Below are 11,456 nucleotides of genomic sequence, written 5' to 3' on the forward strand. Positions count from 1 at the left end.
CGTGAGTGTAAAGGGAGTAGAGTAGGAGGTTGAGGACACAGCCTTGTGGGGCGCTAGTGTTGAGAATAATCGTGGCAGAGGTGTTGCTGCCTATCCTTACTGATTGCGGTCTGGTGGTCAGAAAGTCAAGGATCCAGTTGCAAAGGGAGATGTTGAGTCCCAGGTCTCGGAGTTTGGTGTTATTTGGAGTTCGAATTAGGTGTTGCAATAAGATATTCATATAATGATGAGGGTTAGGTTAACCCGTGAACTGATGCATTGCTTGCCAAGGGGCTTCAGCCAATGTAGCATAACTGCATAGAATTGCAGCATTATAAGGGAACAAGGCAGCATTTCTGCTTTAACAGATTAGGGAGGTGATTTGCTGGAAGAGACTTTTGTCCACAGTTCCAAGATTTCTTCATATAGTTCTTCCTAGAATGGACAAGAATATTGGATACAGAAAAAAAGATACTTTAAGAAACAATTGAATGGAACAATTTAAGTTTTGAGTGGATCAAATAGTATTGGTCAGACTATCTTCTTCATCCATAAAAACATAAAAAAAGGACCAGGAGTAGGTATGTTGGCCTCTCAAACCTGCTTTTCCATTCAGTAAGCATGGCTGATCCAATCTTGGCCTCAAAATCACTTTCACACTCTCTCCCCATACCTTCCGACACTCTTGCACTTTAAATATGTGCCAAACTCCACCTTGCATATATTCAATGACTGCATCTACAATTGGCTGGGATAGAGAATTCCACTGATTCATAACCTTCTGAAAGAAGAAATTCCTCCTCATCTCTGTCTGTAGTGGGTGATCCTTTTATTCTAAAACTTTGCTCTAAATTTCCACACTAAGGTAAATATCCTCTCAGTATCTACCAACATGCTCAAACTTTCTTCAACGGTCAACTCCATCTCAGGACTCAACTTAGTGAATCTTCTCTGCACAGTTTTTGATTCATAGTTATCTTCCTCAAACACGGAAGACAAAATTGCACACAGTATTCCAGGTGTGGTCTCAGCACCATCCTGTAAAGTTCCATCAAAACATCCCAATTGACCATGTTAAACAATTATTTACTAAATGGTCCCCATTGTCTCTATCATTGGTAGGCCAAATTAATGTGGTTAAGATGACTATTTTATCAAAATTTTTATATTTATTTCAAGCGATTCCAACTTTTGTTCTGAAATCTTTTTTTGACACTATTGATTCTAAAATTCTTTCATATATTTGGCAGAATAAAAACCCAAGGCTAAGTAAGAAATATTTACAAAAACTAAAAAAGGATGGTGGTATGGCCTTGCCTAACTTTAGATTATATTATTGGGCAATCAATATTAGATATTTAATTTTTTGGATACGAGATTCAGATGTAATTCAATGCCCCAAATGGGTACACCTTGAATCCCAATCAGTACTTGAATTTTCATTAGTTTCTATTTTAGGAGCTCCACTCCCTTTTGCACTTACCAAATTAAGTAAACATATGATTAACCCAATTGTTAAACATACAATACGAATATGGTTTCAATTTCGTAAAATTTTTGGATTGAATAAATTTAATCTATCAAGTCCCATTCAATCTAATTTTTTCTTTTATCCATCTAGAGCTGACTCAGCTTTTTCCATATGGAAAAGGAAGGGAATAGTATGTTTTTGTGATTTATTCATTGATAACTGTTTTTCATCATTTGAACAATTGTCTAACAAATACAATTTGTCTAGATCACACTTTTTTCGATATTTGCAAATTAGAAATTTTTTAAAAGCTACTATACCCTCTTTTCCCACACCTTACAAAACTGAAATTACGGAAAAAATTTTTGGTTTTAATCCTTGTCAGAAGGGCTTGATAGCAATAATTTATGATTTAATTATGAAAATTTGTTCAGAACCACTGGACAAAATTAAGAACGAATGGGAAAGTGAACTCCAGACATCTATACCTACAGAGACTTGGAAGAAAATTCTACATTAAGTTAATACATCTTCAATTTGTGCCAGGCATTCTTTGATACAGTTTAAGGTAGCTCACAGGACCCATATGTCAAAAGATAAGCTAGCTCGTTTTTATCAACATATAAATCCCATATGCGACAGATGTAAATCGAATGTGGCTTCTTTGACACATATGTTTTGGTCCTGTCCTCGTTTGGAAAAATATTGGAAAGATATTTTTAACATTATTTCAAATGTATTGAAGATTGATTTACAACCTCATCCTATCACTGCGATTTTTGGTTTACCAAGGATAGAATCTGGCCATCTATCTGCCTCCGCTTACTGTATGATTGCCTTTGTTACATTAATGGCCAAACGATCCATTTTGCTTAAATGGAAGGATCCAATACCCCCTACTGCTTTTCAATGGTTATCTCAAACTATATCATGTTTAAACTTGGAAAAAATTAGGAGTGGTACTGTTGATCCTTCGCTTAAATTTGAGGAAGTTTGGAGTCCATTTATTCAATATTTTCACATGATATAGAACCCCTTATAATAACCTTTCAACTTAGAGGAACAGAGTTGATGACATAATATTGCTCTGTTTCTATTGAGAAATTTTAGTCCAGTTTTTTTTGTTTTTGTTTGAATTTTTTTTCTTTAGCTTAGTTTGGTTTGATATATTGTTTATAATTTTTCTTATTGTTTTGTTTTTTTTCCCTTTTTTAATATTTTATAATAAATCTTTTTCTTTTATATTATATTCATTCACTAACAGATCATTGGATCTACAGATTTTTTTATACTCTATTGTTCTTTATGATTATCCATGTTATGATTGTTCTCCTGATCTTTTTGTATTACATGTATAAACATTGATATATTAATCTGTATTAATTTGAAAACTAATAAAAAGATTGAAAAAGAAAAGAAAGAAAACATCCCGACATTTATACTTCAGACCTCTTACGATGAAGGCCAATATTCCATTAGCCTTCCTAGTTACTTCACTGTACTGGAACACTAGATCTCTTTTGTCGATTCACTCTGTTAAAATATCATTTGCTTTATCATCCTTCTTTCCAAAGTGGATAACCTCACATTATCCCCACATTTTATTCCACCTGCCAGCTTCTTGTCCACTTACCCAACCTATCCATTCTCCTTTGCCGGTTCTTTGTGTTGTTCTCCCTACTTGCTGCTTTTGCATCATCAGCAAATTTGGTCACAATATGCTTGGTCCCTTCATCAAAATCATAGATTCATAGAACATGGAATAGGCCATGGGCTCACTGATTATAGATTATAAATGGTTGATGTCCCAGCTGTGGCACCCTACTATTTTCTCATTGCTGATCCAAAAATGACCCACTTATCCTAACTCTGTTGGCTACTCTCCCTTTCATGCCAATATATTACCCCCAACCTCATGTGCTCTGGACACACAAGAACTGCAGATGCTGGAATCTGGCGCAAAAATGAACAGCTGGAGGAACTCAGGATGTCAGGCAGCATCTGTAGAGGGAAATGGACAGTTGTCATTTCAGGTCGAGGCCCTTCCTCTGGACTGAAAGAGCAGTCTGGAGATAGCCAGTGTTAAGAGATGAGTGGAAGGGATGGATTCAGTTGAGTAGTGTTGATTGGTAGATGGAGTGAGGTGGGGAAGGGAAGGGTGGAGATAGCACTAGAGGCTGGGAGGTGAAAGGTGGAGACAAAAAAGGGCTGCAGAAAGGAAAGTGAACCAAGTAAGGGAGGCATGGTGGGCAGATGGGAACAATGGAGGGAGTGGACACAGTGGGAGGAGCGTGTGAGTGACAGGCAGATGGAGTAGGTGGGGGGAGAGGACAGAAATTGGGAGATGGGGGCTGGGGATGTGGCTTGCAGAGAAGTGTATGAGAGGGCCTGTGTAGATCGGGAGAGAAAAAAGGACAGTGGGGAGCAAGTTACCTAAAAGTGTAGAAGTCACTGTTCATGCCTTCAGATTGTAGACTACCCAGGCAGAGCAGGAAGTGCTGTTCTTCCAGTTTGCCTCACCCTGGCAATTTCTCCGTCGCTGCCACGTCTGTTCTTAAGATGAAGCCTTCCATTCCAGGACATCTGAGACATCCTCCTTTTTCAGGAAGCGTGGCTTCCCCCTGACTGTAGTTGATGGAGCCAACATCTGCATCTCCTCCATTTCCCGCACATCTGCTCTCACCCTGCCTCTACCCCCAGAGAGAACAGGGAGAGAGTTCCCTTGGTGCTTACCTTTCGCCTCACCAGCCTGCGCATCCAGCACTTCATCCTTCGTCATTTCCACCAGCTACAGTGTGATCTCACCACCAGTCAAAACTTCCCCTACCCAAATGTTTCTGCTTTCCATCGGGACCACACTCTCCATGATTCCCTGGTTCGCCCAACCCTCCCCACCCTTCTCTCCCCCTCCACAGGCACTTTCCCCTGCAACTCTAGGAGGTGTAACACCTGTCCCTATGCCTCCTCTCTCACCTCCAACCCAGGGACCTAAACAGCCCTTCCAGGTTCGGCAGAGATTCTCATGCATTTGTTACGTACCAGCAACAATAGAAACACACCAAGCCATGTATAAGTGTTAAAAACTATTTTATTAATAACTACTTGTAATAATAAGAAAAGTAAAAATATTAGATATTAAACATTAACCCCAAAACTAAACTCAAAGTGTGTGTGTGGCAAATTCCCAAACCCCAAGTCTAGGAATAGTTCTCAAAGTGCAGTTCAGCAAGTCATAAGGTAGGACGTGAGCAAAGGCTTTTGCAAAACCGCGGTTGACTGAAGAGAAAATGTAGAGAGAATATAGGGAGAATTTACGAAATCCACATGTTCCAGGATGGAACCCATATGACACCTCAATCACCGAAGATCTCCACTGCTTTATTCCGAAGTATCTGCCACCCCGGAGGCATTCAATATGTGGCCGCCCACAGAAATACCTGCTTTCCAGTACAGGTTAACGACAAAGTGGATTCCACTTGATTGCTCTAAAAATCCATACATGGATTGTAGTGACAGACACAGCTATTGTTCTTCATCCATCGATACAGAGACCAGCAGTCAGTGTCTCTCCCTCTCTTCGACTCTCCATACAAACAGCCAGTCCAGCTCCAATTATAATCTTGCCATCTTGTAGATAACACATACACACTACTACTACTACTACTACTCTACTGTCCAGGTGCCTTAAAGGGACATTCACCAAGTGGCAACCTGGCTCATAACACATTTCTTCCAACCTTTACTGTTGCATTCGGTAATCACAATGTGGCCTCTTCTACGTCAGTGAGACCAAGCATATGGTCTCACTGAGCACTTGGGCTCTGCTCACCATAGCCATCTGGATCTCCTGGTTGCAAGCCATTTTAATTCCCTTCTCTATTCCCACACAGACTTGGCTGTCCTCAGCCTCCTCCACTGCCAAGGTGAGGCCAAACGCAAACTGGAAGAACACAACCTCATATTCCGCTGGGGGTAGTCTACAACCCGACGGCATGAATGTTGAATTCTCCATTTTCAGGTAATCTGCTCCCACTCTGTCCCTTTCTCCCTCCTTCTGATCCATCCAGGCCCACACACACACACCCTTCTTTCCAAGACACCCCCCCCAACACCTCGTCTCCCAGTTTCTTTCCCCATCCCCTCCATCTGCTCATCAACCATTCACTCCCCCCCCCCGTTCCCATCTGCGCACCATACCGCCCTTATTTGGTTCCTCTTCACCTTCCTTTATCATACTCCATAACCTGCAGTCTTTTGTTGGCTCCACCCGCCTCCCAGCCTGTGTCACCATCTCCACCTTTCCCTTCTCTACCCAATCATCTGCCAGTTAGACCCTCCTCACCTGGATCCACCTATCCCTTACCAGCTCTTGCCCCACCCTCCCCTTTACTTTTTTTTATACTGGCCATTCTCCCCTCTATCTTTCAGTCCAGATGAAGGGTGGCTGTAGTGTCAGGAGATTCAATCTCGAGAGGCACAGATAGACGTTTCTGGAGATGCTCCACAATGAATGTTGCCTCTCTGGTACTGGGGTCATGTATGTCTCGGAGAGGCTGCAGCACATTCTGGAGGGGGAGGGTGACAAGCCAGATGTCAGGGCACATTTTGGTACCATGACACTAAAAAGGGCTGAGGTCCTACAGTCTGCATTTGCAATAAGGTAGATGAATTAACATGGTTAAAATATTGTTATAATATAAAATTGATGCAATTGTGATATTATTGCCATTACAGAGGCACAGTTGTGAGTGACCAAGGATGGAATTGAATGTCCAGAGGTACTCAACATTTAGGAATTTATTCAATCATTGATGCATTCACGAAGAAGGCACACCAGTAGCTCTACATCGTTAGGAATTTGAGGAAATTTGGGATGTCATCAAAGACTCTTGCAAATTTCTATAGATGTATGGTGGAAAGCATTCTGACTGGTTGCATCACAGCCTGGTATGGAGCAGGGGATCGCAGGAGGCTGCAGAGGGTTGTAGACTCAGCCAGCCCCATCATGGGCACAACCCTCCCCACCATTGAGTACATCTTCAATAGGCAGTGCCTCAAGGCAGCATCAATCACTAAAGACCCTCACCATTCAGGACATGCTCTCTTCTCATTACTACCAGCAGGGAGGAGGTACAGGAGCCTGAAGACTCACACTCAACAATTTAGGAACAGCTTTTTCCCCTCTGCCATCAGATTTCTGAACAGTCTAGAACCCATGAACACTATCTCGTTATCCTTTTTATTGCACTATGTTTATTTTGTAATTTATAGTAATTTTATGTCTTCGCACTGTACTGCTGCTGCAAAACAACAAATTTCACATTATATAAGTCACTGATAATAAACCTGATTGTGATTCGGAAGAACTGGCAAAATTGAAAGAAGGTGGGGTGGTGTTGTTAGTCAGGGAGGTAATCAATGCGATATAGAAAGTTTGTAAGCAAATTTAAAGGACATTGAAGCAGTAATCTCATGTGGATGGACAGTGGCTCAGAAAATCATGACAAAGAATCAGTATGGATAGAGCTAAGACTAATGTGCAAATAACATTGTTGGGAATCGTCTGTAAGTCCCCAGACAGGTGATATAGTAGTTAGAATTAAACAGGAAATTAGAGATGCATGCAGTAAGTGTACAGCCAGATCCATGGGTGACTTTAATCTACATATAGATTGGTCAAGCCAAATTAGCAATAATACTGTGAAGGAGGAATTCCTGGAGTTTTTAATATGATAGTTTTTTTAAAGGCCAATATGTTGAAGAACCAACTGGAGAACAGCCATCTTAGATAGGATATTGTGCAATGAGGAAGGAACAATTAACAATCTTGTTGAATGTGATGAAAAGAAATAAGAACTTTACTAAATGGGTTGATGGTGAGTAGATAATGGATAAGATTTAAAGCCTGTTTTTACATGAATTACAATTACTCATTCCATATGGAAAGAGTACCCTACCATGGCATCTGAAGAATTTAGGAATAGTATTCAATCTAAAGGAGACATAAAATTCCCAGCAAAGGCAGCAGGTCTGAGCATCAACAGCAATTTAGATTTCAGCAAATGAGGACAAAATGACTAAGAGGGTTAATATGGAATATGAGAGTAAACTTTCAGGGAACATAAAAACCAACTGTAAAAGCTTGTATGCGGTGGCAAAAAAAGGTTAGTGGAAACAAATGTAGGTCTCCTACAGTCAGACAAAGGAGAAATCATCATTGCAAACAAAGAAATGGCAGAACTATTAAACATATGCTGTCTTCAGAAAGGACACAAATAAGCTCCCAAATATTTTAGGGAACCAAGGGTCTAAAGAGAGAGAGGGAGGAATCAGTATTAGTAAAGAAATAGTGCTAGGGAAATTAATAGGGCTAAAGGCTGACAAAAACTCAGAACCTGATAATCTATGACACAGAACATGAAAGGAAGTGGTCCTGGAAATAGTGATGCATCGATGATCATCTTCCAAAATGGAATAGTTCGAACAGATAAGAGGTTGGTAAATGTAACCCCACCATATGGAAAAAAAAGTTAAAAAAAACAGGGAGTTATAGGCTAGTAGTGGGGAAAATGCTAGAATCTATCATAAAAGTCATAATATCAAAACAGGATTTGACAAAGTCAGCATGGGTGTATGAAATGGGTTAACAAATTTACTGGAACTTTTTGAGAATGCAACAAGTAGAACAGAAAAGCAGACATGGTGTATTTGGACTTCCAGAAGAATTTTATTTTGGTCTTGTGAGGTTAGTGTGCAAAATTAAAGCACATGGGATTACGGGTAGTATACTGGCATGGATTAAGAGTTGGTTGGCAAAGAGTAGAAACAAATTGTCTTTTTCCAACTGGCAGGCAGTGGCTAGTGTGGTGTGAGTGATCAGAGCCTGGGCCCCAGCTTTTCATAATGTACAAGAGTGATTTGAGTGAGGGAACTAAATGTAATATTTCCAAGTTTGCAGATGACACACAGCTGGGGGGTGGGGGGGGGGAAGTGAATATGAGCTGTGAGAAAAATGCAAAAAAGGCTCCAATGTGATTTAGACAAAACTTAGACAAAGTGAGTAAATACACAAACACATGGCAGATGTCGTGTGATGCAGATAAATGTGAGGTTATCCACTTTGATAGAAAAAAAAACAGAAAAATTATCTGAATGGTGGAAGATTGGAAACAGTGAAGGTGCAACAAGACCCTAGCATATCAGTAACCGAAAGCAAGTGTTCAGGTGCAGCAAAAAATTACAAGGGCTAATAGTAAACTGGAAACACAAGAGACTGCAGATGCTGGGATCTGAAGCAAAAAACAAACAGTTGGAAGAACTCAGAGAGTTAAGCAGGATCTGTGGAGACAAAAGGATAGTTGAGACCCTGCATCAGGACTGAGAGTGCAAAGATGCAGGAAGATCCCCATAGCTGGGAGTCCAGAACCAGAGGTCAAAGCCTCAGGATACGGGATATGCCATTTAGAACCAAGATCAGGAGAAATTTCTTCACTCAGAAGGTGGTGAAGCTGTGGAATTCTCTACCACAGAAGGTAATGAAGGCCAAGTCATTAAATACACTAAAAGACTGTAGACATATTTCTTAATGCTAAAGGAATTAAAGACATGTGAAGAAGGCAGGAATAGGGTACCAAAATGGATGATCAGCGATGATCACATTGAATGATGCACAGGTCCGAAGTGCAGAATGGCCAATTCTGCTCCTTTTTTCTTGCTTTCTATGCATTCCCAAACTCTTCAACCTACACTAAATCTCAAGTGTACAGAGGGGTCTGTGGTTATATGGACAAAAATCTTTGAAGATGGCAGAAGTTTAGAAAGAGATTTCCAAAAAAAAGTCAGATCCTTGGCTTTATAAAGTGAGGCTCAGAAGAGAAAAGCAAGCAAATTATCCTAAACCTTCATAAATTACTGGTTTCAACACTAGCCAGAGTATTGTATTCTTGGATTGTTTTGTATTTAATTAGGCAGCAAACTTCAGTTAGGACATCAAGTCTTTAGAGCGGGTCCACAGAAGATTCACTAGAAGGACACCAGAGATGTGGGACTTCAGATACTTGGATAGGTGAGAGAAGCTAGGTTATTCTCAACACAGGAGGTTAAGTGGAAATTTAATAGGTCTTCAAAACTATGGAACATTTTGACAGCTTAAATGAAGTGAAATTTTCCAGTGGCAGAAAGCCTGAGGATACAGGTTTATGATAAACAATAAAAGAACAAGAAGCAAGATTAGGAGATAAAAATTTGCAGTGTGTTGATATGATATGGAATGCAGGTGAACTGTGAAACCAGATGCAATAATAACTACTGAAAAGGTATTGAATAGATAATTAAGGTGAAAAATGTACAGATCGATGGGAATATTCATGGGATGGAACTAATTGGACAGCTCTTTCATAGGGTGGATATACAGCAAATGGCCTCATTTACATTGTTCCCTTGAGTCTAAAAATGCCTCTACCATTCATTACTCTGACCCGAATTAAATTCCCCCTTGCCCAATTGAATTATAGGCACTTTCGATCCACAAAGAAGTATCGGTTGCTTCAATACAATGACTACCATATCCTTGCATTATTAAAACTACATTATATTTTTAGACTCATCATAATTTGAATTGCGGATTTGACTTTTGGATATTTCTTATGGAGCAAAAAGGACTTTTTCTACAAACCACCTTTGGATATCTTAAGCTCATGAAAGGCACTTTTTTCAAAATTCATACACAATGATTTCTAACTAGCTTTCTTAGGGCTATAGTTTATAAGTGTCGCTCTGGCTATTAAATTATATGGACACCACTGCTTACAAAAGGTATTGTAACAATTATATTAAAATAAATGTGCCATTAATTAACCTTAGATGCAATTAATACTTGTTTATTTTACCTGTGTGTTATGATGCTGATTATCCAAATAGGAAATGAGTGAATCATTCTTGCACAAAATGTTGAGAGTGTTAACTAATAAGGAGAAACAAAGTAGGTGTAGATGAAATGATTGGTAGCTAAATTTAAGTTAATTTGAAGTAGAATATTCTATATTTTTGAGCAAAGATTAGAAAACTTTATAAATTATAGATCTAGATTTGAACTATTGTTTCAAATCTCTTGACTTTCCTCATTCTTTTTTATTTATAAGCCTAAAAAGATGTGAATATGATCCCCAAATATAATTTTAATAACCATTAAACCCATGTCAATATGTGCAAGCATGGTCAAATCTGGTGTGTTGGGATGGTTCGAGAGTGGAACACACCTGTTTTGTAGCTTTGCATCCAAGAAATCGGTTTAGTTTTGGACAGGCAAAAGGATAATGGTTCAAGCACGTACTGCATCCTCAATTGTGATCACAGCGACAAGAATAAAGGAAAACTGATGGCTTGTTTCAGTTTCATCTTTGAATCACATTGCATTAAAGTAGAGCATCCTAGAGCCTAACAAAACATCCTATATCCAAAATAAGTCTTCAAGGTTCCTACTTTTCCAGTATTACTAATTGTGGATTTCCAGCACCTATAACACCCTACCCTTCATCAAATCTTAATAATTAAATATATTTCTGAAATAAATACATAGCTGCTGTACCAGTTGCAACTTTCACCATTATTTGCTCCGACAAACGTTCTGCTTAAAACGTTGTAGATTTCCAGGTCATTAATCTTTAAAACAAAAGCTTGTTGCCTCTTCGGAAACTACATAGGACAATTTAAGCATAGGACTTTATATGATGTACAACTCAAAAGTTTAATACCAGCTTTCTGAAGGCACGTCGAGCATAAAGGGCGATCACATTTGCAGGGTATTTTTAAAGGCAATTACCATATATGCCCAAAGCATGGTTGCCTCGGGTAATCCGACCGCCGGCATCACCACCGAATCCCATGACAAACCTCAACATAACCTTCCAGAGGCAACATTGTGACGTCACTGGATTGACGTCTGGCGTTGCCGAGTGACGAGCCGCCACCCACCCCCTGAAAACGCGGCGGCGCGGCGAATCAGATG

The sequence above is a fragment of the Pristis pectinata genome, chromosome 1, assembly GCF_009764475.1.
Source record: "Pristis pectinata isolate sPriPec2 chromosome 1, sPriPec2.1.pri, whole genome shotgun sequence".
Taxonomy (NCBI): domain Eukaryota; kingdom Metazoa; phylum Chordata; class Chondrichthyes; order Rhinopristiformes; family Pristidae; genus Pristis; species Pristis pectinata.